Source organism: Haliotis rubra, unplaced genomic scaffold, assembly GCF_003918875.1.
Source record: "Haliotis rubra isolate DU_JTF1 unplaced genomic scaffold, ASM391887v1 Scf570, whole genome shotgun sequence".
In the NCBI taxonomy this organism is placed as follows: Eukaryota; Metazoa; Mollusca; class Gastropoda; order Lepetellida; family Haliotidae; genus Haliotis; species Haliotis rubra.
The window spans coordinates 114,585-132,968 of NW_025767269.1; the positions used below are offsets into that span (position 1 = coordinate 114,585).

Sequence of the window (18,384 nt, forward strand, 5' to 3'; positions counted from 1 at the left end):
ATTGGGCATACCGTTCACGACGTCGTCTTCAGACTCTATGCCTGCCGTCCGCGAAACTGAGGGTAAACCTGGATTCATCGCTAAAGACGACTCGATTCCAGTCTCTCTGGGTCCATCGGAGGTAACATTGGGCCCACAGCAGACGTTGACGTTGATGAAACGGCGTCAATATTGGCCCACGATATGGACGTCGAGAATGGAGATTGGCAGCCCGCAACCGATTTCGAATGGTCTGTGAGGACAGTCGACCTCTAAACATCTCAGCCCTGGTTCGTGTAGCTGGCAGAAATCTGTCACGTAGGTGACGTAGGACGATTTGACGGTCTTCTGCTCGTGACGTCACACGTGAACGACCAGACCTTTGGCAATCAGACGTGGTGCCAGTTTGTTGTAGACGACCTCGCAAGTCATACACAGTACGACGGCTGCATCCCATTGCTCTTGCGACGTCAATAACTGATCTTCCCGCTTGCAACATGCCAACGGCACGTTCACGTTGCACATTTGATAATCGTGGCATTTCAAGTACCGTTAGAACTGTGGTTTAAAAGTGTGTTTTTTAATTCTTGAGGCCAATGCAAACACGTGCATATGAAGGAAACTTCGATGCGAAGATCGACTGCACGTGCAAAACCTGATTTGGCACTAACGTCATTTGCACGACGAATGGATTGGTTTGAGTGGGTTTTGCTAACGTTTTTCTTGAGTCGAAAGATAGGGATCCCATTTCGGATACATAGATGTATCATCAGAGAAAAATTGTTCATTTTTTTTCAAATTACATTTTGTGAAGTTTCTTTTTTGACTCAGTATATTACAGCTGTCTCTTTTTTGTATCCATCATTTACACAACACAAAAGCACCAAACAATTTCATTTACATTCATGTCTGTCAATTCTTGTGCTGTCTGGGCAAGGTACTGGGAAGATATTCAACAAATGAAAGAGTTCCAGCTAATCAGTGCCAATGTTTGAAATGATGAATACTGTAAAATGTTCAATCAATTTTTATCCAAACTTTTCAAGTTCAAGTTTTCTGGTCAATTTTGTTATTTTGTCAACCTTTTCCTTGACTTGCCTCCCCTGTTCACGTAAGATTTGCTTGAGTTGTTCTATGTAGGACTGGGGGTCAGTGGCTGCTGTATCACTCTCTGCTTCACTGTAATATAAGCATTGTAAAGCATCACTAGTATCTCTTCAACCACACAAACAATAAATATATCTCTGGAATTACAAATATACATCAAGGAATAGAAGCTAACATCATTTCATATTTTAGACAGTATGGGCAATCAATATTTTTATATGTAAATAACATAGCAGATAGGTCAAAGTTCAGTTGTAATAAATTCTTTAAAACCATGTCAGTTGGCAAAATTAACTTAATACGATCTGACATTCTTACTGTATCTGAGATGGTGACTGTGGTAGATTCCTTATGGAAGGTTCCTGAGCTGGTGACATGATGTCTGACTGCTGACATGCAGCATCTGAAATGGATATTTAAACACTAAATATATTTCAGTATGTGTCCAGTAATATGTCCTGTATCCCTGAAGTATTGGTCCGTATGCAGTAATTTTGAAAGTACATATTTAAGATTTTTTTTAACAGCATGTGTGTGTCCTGCATATACATGTAGAATCTACTTGAAATGTTACTTTGATTTGCAGCCAATCTAATTTCACTGATACAAAATATTTGCAAATAAAATTTCCTTGCCATCATGACAAGAGTGTCTCCATATGTCCATATGCTTTAAAAAAAATAATATAATGGACCGTTCATAATTTATGACTAGGGGGTGATGATGATTTTAGGTGCGGTGTTTGTGGGGGTTGGGGTGTCTCCTAGTTTGTTTTGGGAGGCAGGGGGATGGGTCAATTGTGTACATATGAACTAGTGGGGTGGTCACTGATTTTGAACATGACAATGTGTGTGTGGGGGTTTTGTATTGTGTGTGTGTGTGTGTGTGTGTGTGTGTGTGTGTGTGTGTGTGTGTGTGTGTGTGTGTGACATTCATTGTACATGTGCCCTAATATTAAAAACCTTGCATAGTGAACAGTTTGTACATTTCACGACAGATCTAGACTATGCCATGTGCCGTAATTATTTTGTCCTTACTATGAATCATTTTCGAGGATCTCTCCGTATTTTCGTCAACCACTGCCTTCTTATGATCTTATTCTTGGGAATATGGTGAAAAGATACCGTAAAGTCCTTACGGGCATCACTCCAACGCAAAGGCACACATCAGTAATCTTTCCTTTTCGAGGTCGCCATTTTCAAGGTTGGGTCAACCTATTTAAGCCTCCCTTTCGATTTCACCTCGAGGACATGCATATTGGCTAAGAATGGTCTATATCAAACGTTTCTCTCAGGTGATAAGTGGTCTTGCAGCTCCCTATATTAAAAGTACGCATCATGTGTTAAGTGGACTTTCAGCTCCCTATATTAAACGTTTGTCTGAGTTGTAAAGTGAACTTGTAGCTCTCTATATTAAACGTTCACTTCAGGTGTAAAGTGAACTTGTAGCTCTCTAGAACCAACGTTTGTCTCAGGTGTAAAGTGAACTTGTAGCTCTCTATATTAAAAGTTCGCCTCAGGTGTAAAGTGAACTTGTACCACTTTAGAATCAACGTTTGTCTGAACTGTAAAGTGAACTTGTAGCTCTCTATATGAAACGTTCGCCTCAGGTGTAAAGTGAACTTGTAGCTCTCTAGAACCAACGTTTGTCTCAGGTGTAAAGTGGACTTTCAGCTCCCTATATTAAACGTTTGTCTGAGTTGTAAAGTGAACTTGTAGCTCTCTATATTAAACGTTCACTTCAGGTGTAAAGTGAACTTGTAGCTCTCTAGAACCAACGTTTGTCTCAGGTGTAAAGTGAACTTGTAGCTCTCTATATTAAAAGTTCGCCTCAGGTGTAAAGTGAACTTGTACCACTTTAGAATCAACGTTTGTCTGAACTGTAAAGTGAACTTGTAGCTCTCTATATGAAACGTTCGCCTCAGGTGTAAAGTGAACTTGTAGCTCTCTAGAATCAACGTTTGTCTCAGGTGTAAAGTGAACTTGTAGCTCTCTATATTAAACGTTCGCCTCAGGTGTAAAGTGAACTTGTAGCTCTCTAGAATCAACGTTTGTCTCAAATGTAAAGTGAACGTGTAGCTCTCTAGCGTCAACGATTGTCTCAGGTGTAAAGTGAACTTGTAGCTCTCTAGAATTAATGTTTGTCTCAGGTGTAAAGTGAACTTGTAGCTCTCTAGAATTAATGTTTGTCTCAGGTGTAAAGTGAACTTGTAGCTCTCTAGAATCAACGTTTGTCTCAGATGTAAAGTGAACGTGTAGATTTCTAGAGTCAACGATTGTCTCAGATGTAAAGTGAACTTATAGCTCTCTGGAACCAACGTTTGTCTCAGTTGTAAAGTGAACTTGTAGCTCTCTAGAATCAACGTTTGTCTCAGGTTTAAAAGTGAACTTATAGCTCTCTGGAATAAACGTCTGTCTCAGGTCTCAGGTGTAAAGTGAACTTGTAGCTCTCTAGAATCAACGATTGTCTCAGTTATAAAGTGAACTTGTAGCTCTCTAGAATCAACATTTGCCTCAGGTGTAAAGTGAACTTGTAGCACTCTAGAATCAACGTTTGTCTCAGGTTTAAAAGTGAACTTATAGCGAATAAACGTCTGTCTCAGGTCTCAGGTGTAAAGTGAACTTGTAGCTCTCTAGAACCAACGTTTGTCTCAGTTGTAAAGTGAACTTGTAGCTCTCTAGAATCAATGTTTGTCTGAGTTGTAAAGTGACCTTGTAGCTCTCTAGAATCAACGTTTGTCTCAGTTGTAAAGTGAACTTGTAGCTCTCTAGAATCAACGTTTGTTTTAGTTGTAAAGTGAACTTGTAGCTCTCTAGAATCAACGTTTGTCTCAGTTATAAAGTGAACTTGTAGCTCTCTAGAATCAATGTTTGTCTGAGTTGTAAAGTGAACTTGTAGCTCTCTAGAATCAACGTTTGTCTCAGTTATAAAGTGAAATTGTAGCTCTCTAGAATCAACGTTTGTTTTAGTTGTAATGTGAACTTGTGGCTCTCTAGAACCAACGTTTGTCTCAGTTGTAAAGTGAACTTGTAGCTCTCTAGAATCAATGTTTGTCTGAGTTGTAAAGTGAACTTGTAGCTCTCTAGAATCAACGATTGTCTCAGTTGTAAAGTGAACTTGTAGCTCTCTAGAATCAACGTTTGTTTTAGTTGTAAAGTGAACTTGTAGCTCTCTAGAATCAACGTTTGTCTCAGTTATAAAGTGAACTTGTAGCTCTCTAGAATCAATGTTTGTTTGAGTTGTAAAGTGAACTTGTAGCTCTCTAGAATCAACGTTTGTCTCAGTTATAAAGTGAACTTGTAGCTCTCTAGAATCAACGTTTGTTTTAGTTGTAATGTGAACTTGTGGCTCTCTAGAACCAACGTTTGTCTCAGTTATAAAGTGAACTTGTAGCTCTCTAGAATCAACGTTTGTTTTAGTTGTAATGTGAACTTGTGGCTCTCTAGAACCAACGTTTGTCTCAGTTGTAAAGTGAACTTGTAGCTCTCTAGAATCAATGTTTGTCTCAGTTGTAAAGTGAACTTGTAGCTCTCTAGAATCAACGATTGTCTCAGTTGTAAAGTGAACTTGTAGCTCTCTAGAACCAACGTTCGCCTCAGGTGTAAAGTGAACTTGTAGCTCTCTAGAATCAACGTTTGTCTCAGTTGTAAAGTGAACTTGTAGCTATCTAGAACCAACGTTTGTCTCAGTTGTAAAGTGAACTTGTAGCTCTCTAGCATCAACGATTGTCTCAGTTGTAAAGTGAACTTGTAGCTCTCTAGAACCAACGTTTGTTTTAGTTATAAAGTGATCTTGTAGCTCTCTCGAATCAACATTTGTCTCAGGTGTAAAGTGAACATGTAGCTCTAGAACCAACGTTTGTCTAAGGTGAAAGTGAACTTGTAGCTCTCTAGAATCAACGCTTGTCTCAGTTATAAAGTGAAGTTGTAACCCTCTAGGATCCACGGTTGTCTCAGTTGTAATGTGAACTTGTAGCTCTCTAGAATCAACGTTTGTCTCAGGTGTAAAGTGAACTTGTAGCTCTCTAGAATCAACGTTTGTCTCAGTTGTAAGGTGAAGTTGTAGCTCTAGAATCAACGTTTGTCTCAGTAGTAAATTGAACGTGAAGCTCCTTTATTTAAATTTTGTCACAGGTGTAATGTGTACTTGTAGATCCCCATATTGAACGTTAATCTCAGATGTAATGTGAAGTTGTGGATTAATTTATTTAGCATTAGTCTCAGGTATAAAGTCAACATATAGCTCCCCAAATGTAGAGTTTTAGGTGTAAAGTGAACTTACAGCTCCATATCAGGGGTGGAAATAACCCATTGCCCGACGTCCGAGTCCAGTGTTTCTTTCTGTCGGGCAAGCAAATTTGTATATCACACTGTACCGGTGTCCACTTGACTTTCCAATGTTAATTATGTTGTTTACTTAAAAAATAAACCAGAAGACAGCCAGTATAGTGGAAATATTATCAGGGCAAGTGATTTTACACGTGCCACTGTACCGGAGTACACTAGCAATTTTAAAGTTATTTCCACCCCTGCCTATATTTATTTCATTCATTCATTCATTCATTCAGAGGCTGTAAGGTTTAATCCAGCACCTTATTGTGAGCGTTGGTCTAACATAACGTATAAGATCATATTGTTATGACAACGATTGTCACTACAGTGACGTACGTACATAGCACATTGAGTGCTGTCCAGCCCATTCCATGGAGTGCATAAGAAAAATACGAAAAATACCGACCATTACCTTGCACACAGACAGACTTTCCAGATCGAGTCTTCAAACATCGTTGCCCGAAATTGCATATCTTGGATGAACACGAACCAGTCGGAACCTTCAAACAGGAGAAAGAAGTCTTAGGTTGTGTTTTTATTTATACCTCATGTATCATAATAATCTATCCTGTTTATGTTTAGTTCAAACACCATAATTTTATAATCGTTGGCGTTGTTGAGAGTGTTTATTGGTGATATAAACACAACAGACTAAGCGTGTACTCCAGTGACCACCATGTTTACATACAAGGATAGAAACTTTGGTCTAGAAACAGCAATTCCTCTCTAGAACTGATTGTTTATCCCTCCTCTTGCTTGTGTTTCTCTTTTCTCAAAAACGCCTCGGCAAAACAAGAGGGTGTCACTAAGATGTTTTACTTGCTTATGGTACTGTCATTGGATACAGAACAATATCTTCTCGATTACCAGATCACAGCTTAAATTGTACAGCCGAAGCAAACGCCGTATTAACAGCCTTAAAATATATATTTTTAAAAACCTCAAAATATAATCTTTTTGGACTCTTTTTCGTGATATTATAGATATATCCTGTAAACATCCACATTCAAGTATTTTCAGTTATTGAATGCGTTTGCTACTGGCCAAAAGGACATCGTCATAACTAAGTCAAGTTAGGAATTTCTGGTAACCCAGTTACCGAGTTTGCTGCTAGGACTAACGCCATATTAACACCCTTAAATATATTAATCAATGCCGTAAATATAAACAATATATCAGACTCCCTTTCTTGCCTTCAGACTATCAAAAATCATTCTTGCAAGCATCCACTTATTAATAGAAATTATTGAATTATATAATGATCTTGCTACTGGCCAATACGATATCGTCCTCTGTTGGTTACCCAACCACGCTGGCATTTCTGGTAATAGAATGGCCGATCTTGATGCCAAGGCAGCACTCAACAAATCTGTAACACCACTTTTCATGCCATACTCTGATTACAAAGCTATCATTAGATCTTACATCCGTGATCTGATGCAGAAGAAGTGGGACACCCAGGTAGGTGTCAATAAATTACATCAAATAAACCCAACGACTGGTTACACCTACTTGGGTCAGTCCAGATTTGAAGAGGTCCTTATGTGACGATGTCGTATTGGCCACAGCAATATACACATGAATATTAATTTTTGGTTAATAGTATTAGTAGTATAGGGAAAGATAGTTCGAGGTCGTTCGCCTTGAACGTTGTCAGTCGTGCTCAGCCGATCGAGATGAATGCACAGTTAGCATTACGGAATGAGGTCGGACTATTTCGTGCCGGTCACGGTGGTTTTTGGTGGTATTTCTGCTGACGGCAACCCGAGTGTTCTTGCCGACGGCCGGCTGAGTCTCAAGTTGGATTTTCCGTTGTTGGCTAACACGACCGTGCGGTTGGAATTGTTCATTTTGAGTTCAGTTCCCATGGTTTGAAGATTTTGCCGTTCAGCGAGCACACGCTGTAGTAACCGTCGGTTATTTGGTTGCGGGAGTTATCGATGAACAGCCTGTTGTTGTTGCTGCTGATGTTAGTCCATTGTGGATGGTATATGATATCGCAGAGAGCGACTTCGAGGTGACCCGATGTGTTATCGATAGCGTTCAGAAGTTGAATGGACTCGCCACTCGTTATTCCCTGAAGCGTCACGTACATATTGAAAAAAATATATCTATATCTATATGAAATAATATAATTCAATATGTTCGAATCCAGAGTGTTTTATTCTAAAAGTAATAACATAAACGCACATGAAGATTGTGGTCGATGCGAGTGTCTCCAATTTCAAACCTCAGTTTATCAACGTCTTTCAAAATTATAGGTTTCCGGTAACAAACATGAAAACGGTGCGGGCTTGGTTTTCGAACCCGATGCAGTTCTGGCAGAGTCAGTTTAAATTCGCTGTGTGGTGTACGACGACCGGATGCGGCGTAACTTTGAACGACACTCGCTGGGATCCGCTTAGCCGGTCCGTGTTCACGAGTACTACCAGATCAGACGATTTTAGTTGATATTCGGACATCCAATCTGGTTTCACCGTTAATCGTTCGGGAGCGAACAGATAACCATTACGCGATTCGTGTAATTCTGCGGGATATTCCAGGTCGACTTCGAGTATGTAACCTTTGTTCGAATCCGCGCAATACTATTCACGTCAATATCGGAGGAGACCCATTCGAATCCCCCAGTGGGTAAAGGTTGACTCATAGCCCAGCCGTACAGATTGTTTGCATCGAGATAAAGAATGTGCTTCGACGGCAGGCTGGGGTCGTAACCTTCCACGTACTTATTGAACACCTCAAACACGTCGGCTAGTAGCATTATGTCAGTTTTCAAGTACAGATTGTGGTAGTCACCTAAATTCTTACAGCCTAGTTTATCCCACACATTGAGGGCATGCTCGTAATCATCCTCGGTTATTTTCGATTTGTTTAAGTTGCTGTAAAAGCAGTCGATGGGAGGAAATTTCGTTTCGGTGAATCTAGTCCAATCGTTCATGTATTCGTAGGGGTAGACACCCTTTCCCAGTATCAAAGAGCGACTCGCTGCGTCGTTGTATCGATTTGTTATAGCAAAGGCATCTCAGTCATAAGCATTCACTACACTGTAGAGCGATGAGAACAGAAATTTAACACTATCTATAAATTTTAGACTGTCTAACGAGAAGGAGATGTATTTTTCCATGTTGTTAGGGATGCATATTAAGTTACCGTCGATCTTTGAGATGGCCTGCAGGACTAAGTGAGAATCGTAGCCACGAAGATTGTGAAACGGGGATTTTCAGCATTTTGGGATTTATCTTAAGCTTCAAGTTACAAGTGTTGTGAGCGGCACCTCTGTATTTACCGGTAACATGGGAATGATCTCTCACGGAATCACCGTTCAGTGGTTTGTTGCACACGTGACAATTCTTAGACATATTGTGAGCTCTTAAGTCATCATTCGTAATACACATTGGGATGATTCTGTACAAGTTTTTCCTGATTTTTTTCTCTTCGTGTTGTAAACATTTGAGAATTTTTAGCCACGTTGTGGCCTCTGTATATGATGGGAACATTCATTTTCCCACCGCATCGAACGACCACGTAACAGAACCCCCAAGCTTCGTGTTCTTGTGTTTTGTACATGAAACTTTGTTCGGAAACGTGTTCGACCTGTTTTATGAGGCTTTGAAGTCGGCGTAGATGACGTAGGGTACGGGCATTGGATTTTTATGGTTGATAAATTTGAGAATGTTCTCTGTGCGTTGGCTGGGAATAAGAGAGCTCTCAACGACCACCTCAAACAAACGTCGTCTTTATTTTTGACGTTAATCATGTCTCGCTTTTTCTTGTAGTCAGTTTGACGTACGATCCGCCTTTTAATGGCTACGTCCAGATAAACTGTGTCTATTTTGTTCCCCGCCCACCCAGAACCCATGTACGTGTAGCGTTCCAGAGATTCTTGCATTTTTTGCGTTGATGGACGAATCGATGGACTCGGGTTGGAGTACGACTTCCTGCTTGCTGAGAAGAAAATTCGATATTTCAAAACCAAGTCGAGTGCATCAAGCTGACCTCTTGTTTCTACCTCACGACAGAGTGAGATGTAAAGTCTATAAGTATGCCCTGACAATCGTGGATGTCGCCAGTCGCTACTAAGAAAACCTAACCGTTAAAGGAGAATACGAGTGAATTGCAATAATTTGCTGGGTGAAAGATAAAGATATTCCTAAATTTTCAATTAGAAAAATTATGTATTATTATGTTTTAATCGCGAAAACAGTTTCTGTAAATCTCAGCTTCGGCCATTATGCATATTTCGCTGGAACCCACGTGACCTTTCCGCTCGTGACGTCAAATGTGCCTGGAGTCCGGCATATTGCCAAAGACCAAGCGCTACAGTAGTACAAATCATGTTGTTTCTGTCGTTTTTGTAAATGGTACGATGGTGTATTCTGTTGCCTGGGGATGCACAAAATCATCGAACAATGGAAAGCCACCATTTCTTCCGTTTTCCAAGTAAAGAGACAGACTTAGGCTGGAGAAAATGGTCCGATCATTCCGAGTCAGACGCATATGAAAGAGACAAGCACACATGGGGCATACAAATCCCAAAGCTTGGCTGAAGAAGGAAGAATTACCCACGAGATTAATTTATACTCCATCATTCCCTGTTACAGCTTTCTGTCAGTGGTATTTTTAACATCAAGTACGATTGGCAGTCGAATTGCCCTCTTCGCTGCAAATTGCCCAAGCAAATTTGGTCCAATTGCTCCAGAGGGGTAGTTAAAATGCCCCAATTTATTTAAATGGTTAAATATGGGCCATAAACGCATAGTTTTGTCAACTTTGATATTATGTTCTTCATATAAAAGTATATACATAGTTATGAGTTTATTTATCAGAAATATTACTTCTTAATAACTTTTATATGAAGAACATAATATCAAAGTTGACAAAAACTATGCATTTACGGCATATATTTAATCATTTTAAGTAAATTTGACCAAATTTGCTGGGACATTTTGTAGCTGGGGTAGTTCCACTGGTACCCATGAGATAGATATCAAAATCAGTAAGAGATTTCACAGGAGCTTGAAAATGTTTCGCTATGACGTTCTTTTGGGTTTGGAGCGCTAAATGCTGCAGACTACCCGAAACATTGCCGAATAGAACTGCAAATCATGAAGTACTTGTTGCTTTCATTGTTTTCCGTTTTGTCCAATTATGCACGTCGGCATCAGACTCGCTATTTGTCAGTAGTGTGTGCCGTGAAAGTTGTTCTGTGTTCATATTGGCTGACAAGATGCCATTCTAAGGCTATGGCCGAGTAACATAACTATTTCCATAACCAAACACTGGGGAAACATACATTGTCCTGACAAGTATTTTATAATTCACCAGTTTTCGGGGAATAACTTATCTGCGTCGCGAATATTATCTCTGCTCGACCAGGCTGGGATTTTGTGTGGAGACTTGCTACTTTATTAATGAGAAGTAGGATCCTATTATTTTTTTCAACAAAATAACTCCAGTGTAATTTTTAAAGCAGATAATTTCTATTTTCCCCCGTCAGAAGCATAATTATTGTGTTTTTAAATCCCAGACACCCTACAGTCACGCATTTGACACAAAAGGAACTGCAATCACATTGCACAAAATATAATTCTTAGGGACTGGTCATCAGGTGTGTAAATAATAAAGAAGTTGCACGTCCATATCAAGTCACCTGATGATGGACATCCATATCAGGTCATCTGGTGAAGGGGCGTATTAGCCCAGGTAAATAATAAAGAAGTTGCACATACGTGATTCAGTTTATAAAGGTTTAGACTTCCCCTAAAAGCGATCCAGCCAATTTTCGAGCATCATGCCGAAACCTATCATTGTGAAATCGTCAGAGCAGAGGACAAAGAGATCAGCAGGTACCAAACCAAGGGCACCACAATTGACGACAATGGGATGCAAGCGAGACATTTCAAAGGCGAGGTCCGCATATTTAGCATACTTTTCCAATCACATTGCTGCCAAAAGGGACAATTCAATGATATAAATAAATTCATTAGCTTTATCAAAAAGGACAAGATCAGGTTTGTTGCCTGGAATACTTCTGAGGGCCTATTCCACAAATGTGTGAAAGCAGCATTTTCCATGACGCCCAGGGTCGTACCATGGATCGAACTCAGAGTCAAAGCCAGACATGGCGGAGACTGTAGTAAAAGCAGTGAGCCATGCCATCATGTCATTTAAGATAGGCTCTTTGCGCCAAGGAAGGGCATCCACTGACAAGGTGTTGGACAGTCTTTGTATAAATTCATTGCACAATCAACATTTCATGCAAATATTTTCTTTCAGAATCACATTTAGAAGATTGCGAGTAGGAACTGACTGGTCTTGGGCAGCAAAAAGGAAGCCCTCACTTTCACATTTAAGACCAGCCGACTTCATCCAGGCAAAGGAGTCGGTTGGAGTACTGTTCTGTTCCACACACTGCATGTACACACGATGCAATGGTTTCTCAGAAAGCTTGTCAACAAATGACCGACTCTTGGCAGACTTGATGAAGGACTTCATGTGTTTACTCCCATCGTTGTACCGTCCCAGCAGTACATCGCCATCAACAAAACCAACCTCAAATTTTGGCACGCTTAAAATAGCTGTGGAATTCCTTGTTTTCATCACCAGAGGATCATCCAATAAATAAATATGTGCAAAAGTACATAAAAGCCTCCACATTAATCAAACCCCGACCTCCAGAATTGATTGGCATATATAAACGATTGTGAGAGGAACGAGAGTGGTGGGCTCTGTTATCAGACACGATACTTCTGGTCCGGCGGTCAAGACTCTGCATGTCTTGCTTTGTCCAATCAACTACTCCAAAGGAAAAGGAAAAGACTGGCACAGCAAAAGTATTGGCGGTTTTGGCCTTGTTTCGAGCATGTAGCTCTCAGCTCCAGATGTTCTTTAAGCGAGATTTATACTCGGCCCGAAATTTGTCTTGAATCTGAACATTCTTGGAGCTTGTCTCGAACTTGCATTCCAAGATAGGTGTTGGCCTGATCTTCCTCAAGATGCTTAATAGTAGTTATTATGTTTTACAGATTTAAGATAGTATGCAGCAGAGAGGGTTCGGGTGATCCTGGCACAGTCAGGCTGGTAAGGCTCATCATCAGCTCAGGGCCCTTGCCCCCTCTACACGCAGCCCAGACAGCGAATGGGACTTCTCCCAGGAAACGCTGCCTAGTCGAACCCACCAAGAATATGAAGGCTCCCCAACACTGCAGCCTTCTGCACTACCCAGAGTGTCAGAAGGGCTGTACTCCCGGTGGAGAACCCGGGCACTCTCCTGATCTGAGCCAAGAGATCAGGAGGCACCAAACCAAGGGCACCGAGAATAATGGGGAGCCTGACGACAGTGTACCTGGGATGCAAGCGAGACATTTCAAAGGCGAGGTCCGCATATTTATCATGCTTTTCCTTAATCTTGCCAATCACATTGGTGTCAAAAGGGACAGAAAATTCAATGATATAAATACATTCATTGGCTTTATCAAAAAGGACAAGATCAGGTTTGTTGGCTGGAATTCTTCTGAGGCTGTATATGGGCCTATTCCAGAGAAGTTTGAAAGCATCACTTTCCATGACGCCCTGGACATGTTCAGTTATTATTATTATTTTAACTATTATTACCTGTCCCCCTACACATTGATATTTATTGAAAGGCGTTGATCCATCATTTTGAATCCCTTGTGATAAAAGAATCACGGTTAAGAGTGTCCTGCCTGGCTGTGTTGGTTTTTCCATCGCAAGGGTTCAATACAATTTATCAATGCATTTCAATGTAAAAACGATGAAGGGTCTTGTTAATCATGTTGCTCCTTATTTAATCCTTGGATTTTTAAAAGAAATTGAATTGACTGATAGATTTTGATACTGTGTAGATAGTTGATTTTTAATATTGGAAGAGTTTAAGTCGCAGCTTAGATAGTCAGAGGCTGTATCCTCCAATGGGGTTAAAGTATTGTGCAGTTATTGTCCTACTGAGAGGATCCGAACAAAATTTTAATGATAGAATATTTGTTGTTTTAAAAATGGCTAAATCTCACTGCAATCACCCAGTGGCTGATGGGAAGGTGTAATCCAGCTAGGGTCCATGCAGGTGACAAAGGCAGTGTAAGTCCTCATGGTTCCAAGTATGGTGATATACCTTCAGTTGCTGACGATCTATAGTCTGTTTTATTATTGTAATAGTATATACTTTTAAGTCATATGATAGTTTTAAATCTCTGACTGTGATATTATAGCTCTTTTACTGTCCTTCGCAGGCAGATTTAAAGATTATACATTTTTTAAGTATGACCTCTTTAGTCACAATAAGGCTGAAATATTGCCAAAGTGACTAAAAATTTTAACTCACTTAATTGTTGTGGTCGGCATGTGATGATAATAATACAAAAGCAACAATAATTAAATGTGTGTCCGATACATCTCTGTTTTGACTTTTATGTTCTCCTGTTCCTTCAGGTTAACAATGTATTTACCTTTGCTTCTCATCAAAAACACGTGAGATCATCAATATTTGAGATTCATAAACACTTGCTAATAAGTAGTCCAGATTCGAACAATGGAGTTGAGTAAAGATTTGGTATCATTATGGCCAGGGTGTTTACACCTTTACTTACATATGAATGACTCCTTGCAAGACTGACAAATCCTTCCTCTGGCTTGGTCTTCCTTGATTCAGCTCGTAATAAACGACAGGTCAAAGTGTCACCATTGTATTCAATACTCAAACATTGACCACTTTCAGCACATTTCAGCTGACACAGCTTGATGCCAACGTTCCTGATAATGACAGAACCTTCCTTTCAGACGTCGTAGGTTTACACTGCTCCGTGCGTGATGTTGAACATGCAAACATCAGCGTAACCGTTACTTGTAGGAACAGTTTCACACAGTCACTGAGATACCTCGGTATCATGTTGGAGTGCTAACAGAGGACCACCTGTTGTGTCGGATGACGAGCAACTACCCGAAGTCAAAGGGTCAGGATCAGGTTGAACACAAGACTTTTGTCACCTATATGTGTTGGCTACCTTCCGATAGATAGTGGACACTAGGTTATGGACACCAATGTCTGAAGGTTACCATAGACAGCAAACGCAAGACTGTTTCCAACAGTGTGTGGTGGCTATAGTCGATATGCAGAGAAAGTCAGCCAGTTGTTCCTGACATATCAGGACTTTAGATTACACGGCATCTCATTGGTTTGCTGCAAGACGAAGATATAACTACAAGGACATGCATTTTTCATCCATGTCTTAAACTGACAATATTTCCATTGCAGGTTTACCTTTTAACAGAAATTGGTTTTGACATTGCCATAAATTTAACTCCATTTATTGACAACATGTATGAAACAGCAGATAGACTGTATTACTTCGGATGTCTCAAGTGTTGCACCACCGCTTCAAGCCAACCGATGAGATAGCTCCCTGGTCCTACTGGTCGTCAACTAGCGGGATTTGGTGAAAGGTGATGTACGTATTCTAATTACAAGCATTAAGTTGATCGATGTTCATGGTGGGCCAGGCTCAATTATTTACATGTTGCCAGAATATTACTGAGGTCCTTAAAAATATACAAACACTACGCCTAGAGATGTTTCTTTAAACTTCATCATGAAGTGGACCATTAAACCGAGTTCTCAAAAACTTCCATTGTGTGGTCCAAGTGGCGCAGTGCCATTTCATTATCTCAACTGAACTTAACATAGACACTTCTGCATTACAGCACTCTGAGCGTAATCCACTGAACAGTCAACATCTCAGACCACGAAACCACCAGCAATTTTAATCCACTGAGCTACGAGCTGTTTTCTATACTACTGTTCAAAGACTGATGCCATATCGGTTGTAATCTTTTATAAACAGCTCGTGAAAGGTAACTTTATTGTCAGCACACTGGGAATTCCACACGAATACATGTGAGAACAGTAAAGTGTGTCCTACAGATGCATAGGCTTAATATCCACAGTTATCATAGAACATAAGTATATCACAGGCTTTCTTAGGGATTATATCATCGTGTAGTTTGATATACTTGTCAGCATTGTATGCAGCCACAGACATCATTTATACATAAAGGGTATCGGCCACATTCTCCATGTACAATTACATTCTGTTTCTACGACCAAAGTTGTACAAGCAGATGCTGAATACATTCATTCGTTTTACCTGTGGATAAGACAGTTATTCCTCGGTATCTGTATGAATTAACTGTAAAGACATTTTCACCTATTGTACATCAATGGTCCACCTCTTCTCAATACTACAATATCTGTTTTGTCTAAAGCCCATTTTACATGCACAGATTTACTTATGTGAGTAAATTTACTTGTGAAGTAAATTTGCTTACAGGAGTAAAAGTATATTTACTTTGCATTCACATTCACATGTAATTTAAGCTATAGGAGTAATTTTCATTAACAAATGGGAGCAATTCTGTTTTGCATACAATCGAGACAACACCTTTTTAAGACAGTTCTGGTCATAGAAGCTCATTTCCTTCGGAGAAATCAAAATGAGTAGGCTCCTTATTCTGAAAATTGATTATCAATATTGGATGTCTGATGGAATCATTATAGCATTAACAAAGGAGAAATCAGTCTGGACCAAAAAACGTTCACGTATCAGTACTGTCTGTTGGGATGACATTGTGAGAGGAAAGGTGTGGAAGAACAATGGATTGAAAATTTTTGCATGACAGAAGAAACATTCAATTTCCTGTGTGATGAACTTTGTCCGTATATTCCTATCACTGTGGCACCTGTGAGATCACTGTGGCCCCTCTGGATCATCACCACAGAGTTGCTTTTGCCATATATTGGCTAGCGTCCAGTGCCGAGTACCGTACTGTTGGCAATTAGTACTGTGTGGAAATGTGCGTGCGATGTGTACAGCTATATCGGACCACCTCCTACCAAGATATGTGACTTTCCCAAAAGATGATGAACTTGAAAATGTAATTAAGGATTTGAACAAGTTTGGGGCTTCCCAAATTGTGGAGGAGCAATAGATGGTACCCACATCGCAGTCGTTGCACCACCCGTTGCTCATGGTGATTACCTCAACCGAAAAGGTTGGTACTCCATTATTCTCCAGGCAACATGTGACTACAAATACATAATCACAGATATCAACGTTTGTTGGCCAGGTCGTGTGCACGATGCACATGTATTTTGGGAACTCAGAAATATTATTTGAAAGAGAAACCAACGATCTCTTTCCCTCTCGACCAAAGACACTCTGCTGCCAGGATAAAGTGATAACTATGCCCATCATTCCCATACCCGTTGAAGACCTGGCTAATGAAGCCTTACAGCAGCTCAGAGATTACAGGCATAGCAGGGCAAGGATGACCATTGAGAATACCTTTGGTTGTCTAAAGGGACGATGGCGACGCATCCTAAAGAACCTGGACATCGACGTCGAGTTTGTCAGCAAAGTGGTCAATACATGCGTGGTACTCCACAATTTTTGTGAAATGAGATATGAGAGATATGTAGACATGGTGATTGAGGCAGATGCTGACTACGATTATGATGGTGGTGATGTTGATGTTGTACCAACTGCAAACAACCTTAGAGAAATGATCTGGCAACGTTTATTGATAATGCGTAAGAAGTATGTGTCGGATTTGGAATCTATTTTCATATGACTCATCTCTGACAATGCTCTTTCATCATCAAAAGAAACATTGTAACATAATTATGGATGTCTGACAATGCACTCTTATCAACAAAACCAAACACTGAAATATAACTTAGAAAAGAAACATTGCAGCTAACATTGTAATGGGCACATTGTTCTCCGTAACCGTCAAAGCAAAACATCATTCTTTTGAAGAATAGACTGGTACTTTGCCAATAGAAATGTCCACATTTACAGCCTGTCATTACAGACTAAAGTCAGTATTCAGATGTCATAATAAGAATTGCCACTTTCATCATATGGCACAGAAGAATGGCTGCTGCTTGGTCGATATGTCTGATTGTAGTCCCTGCTGCCTGGTGACTTGAGTTGTGTGGTTTCATGAGAAGATTGCTGCCCATTGATTCTACCAACGATCATTTCCATCATGCGGAACTGGTGCTGGCGCTCTTGTCGCTTCTCCTCACACCTGTGTTCACGTTCCTCACGCCTCTGACGTTCTTCCGACTGTAGCTTCTCTTTTTCTGACTTTATGTTTTTAGTTCTATGTCCGCCTTTTTGCTTGCAATGTAGTTTCGAGTTTGTTGTAACTCTCTGTAAATGCAGGCATCTTCTCTAGTTTAGATTTTCTTATTTTCTTATCTACCAACCTTGTGTTCTTGATACAGATATTTTCCTTCCACCTGCTGACATATCACCATCCAGTTCCGTCTTTCCTGTTGTACCGGTATCTGTGTTGGCGGACATGGCTGTATCAGCAATTTCACTGTCATCTAGAGGGCAAAATGTGTTGTCGACCGCGAGGCTGGAGACATCAGCCATTTCATAATTATTATCTTCTTTGTCACTGTCACGGCATCCTCCTCCTGTGTGTTTCTTCTTCCTGGGAACTTCCACAGTCATTCCCAGATCCACGTTCTGTCAGTTGTCCTTCCTGCTCATACTCTCAGCTACATTCACTGGAGAAGTTGCTGGACGATCACCGAGGATTTGAGAAAGTTTCGTGGAAAATTTACACAACTTTCTACCTTTACCGCTTGTTGTTTACAGTCTCTGAATGACTTCTTTAATGTATGCATTCGAGTTTTGCACTGATGATTAGATTTCTCATAGCCACTACTGTTTATCTCATTTGAGACCACTGTGTAGACTGATCCCTTGTGTTTCTTGGGATTCTCCAGGAGCATTTCTACATTCCTTTCATGCCAAATTGACAGCGGGCTCTCATTTTCCCTCATCAGTCCACAATATGCCATGCTTAGCTGTCCTTTATCCAGCCATATTGTTACAAAACCTCCAGCCAAGCAGACATTCATTGAAACCAGACGGGT

The 18,384-nt window shown here is 40.3% G+C and overlaps 1 long non-coding RNA gene across 1 annotated transcript; it reads right to left on the minus strand.

Moving 5' to 3' along the window:
- Positions 1-1,049: 1,049 nt before the first annotated feature.
- LOC124254337 lies at positions 1,050-1,445 on the minus strand. The gene is made up of 2 exons (XR_006892458.1): positions 1,405-1,445; positions 1,050-1,158 (listed from the first exon to the last, which is right to left on the minus strand). It is a non-coding gene; the product is annotated as an uncharacterized LOC124254337 (long non-coding RNA).
- Positions 1,446-18,384: the final 16,939 nt, after the last annotated feature.